The 754-nt window shown below is 33.4% G+C and overlaps 1 long non-coding RNA gene across 1 annotated transcript in view; it reads right to left on the reverse strand.

The window, feature by feature from the left end:
- Positions 1-754, reverse strand: part of LOC114027242 — a 60,040-nt gene that overhangs the window by 31,795 nt on the left and 27,491 nt on the right. The gene's annotated exons all lie outside the window — the stretch shown is intronic.

Here is a 754-nt window from a genome sequence, read left to right on the forward strand (position 1 = left end):
ACATACTATGAGTGTCTAGCAATGGTATTCTTTTCCAGTTGGTTCTATAGGATGGATAAAACATTAGATGAAAGTAATCCTTGGCTGTAGCTGCATTTCTTTGAAATTATGTTATAATATTCAGGCAGTATAAAATTAGTGGCCAATATTAAAATGTCCTTGAAACCGTACTACATATAGAAAATGTAAATAAGCCTTAGAGTCTTTTGAAATCATATTAAATATACATGTGATATCCTATTTTAGATTAATAGCTAAAATACCATACATTGTTATGGTAATATAAACTGTATGATATATTTAGTATATAGCTTTGGCACCTTACAGAAGCAAAACACATCCTCACTACTGGTTTGTACAATGTGCTTTATTAATCATTCCATAGACTATTTTCTAAGCACATTTATGATTAAAATGTACACATAAATCTGTAGGTATGTTATACACACATATACAAGCAGTCCAGATGAGTGATTTCATTGGTGTAGAGAAACCAGTGTGAAAAATCTCTCCATCAATGCAACTCACAGGTAACCCATCTGTAATTTAGTCTTAGAGTTTTGCCTGGGGAAACTGAGAGCTTAAGTGATTTACCCATGGTTAAAACAGCTAGTATGTGTCAAAGGCAGGAATTAAACCCAAGTCTTCCTGAGTCTAAGACTGGCCCCCTATCTGCTATGCCATGTAGTTTCTCATTGTAATATCTATTTAATATTGTTCCATTCAAATGTGTGTGTGTGTGTGTGTGTGTGTG

The sequence above is a fragment of the Vombatus ursinus genome, unplaced genomic scaffold (assembly GCF_900497805.2).
Source record: "Vombatus ursinus unplaced genomic scaffold, bare-nosed wombat genome assembly UNPS02014854.1, whole genome shotgun sequence".
NCBI classification, from domain to species: domain Eukaryota; kingdom Metazoa; phylum Chordata; class Mammalia; order Diprotodontia; family Vombatidae; genus Vombatus; species Vombatus ursinus.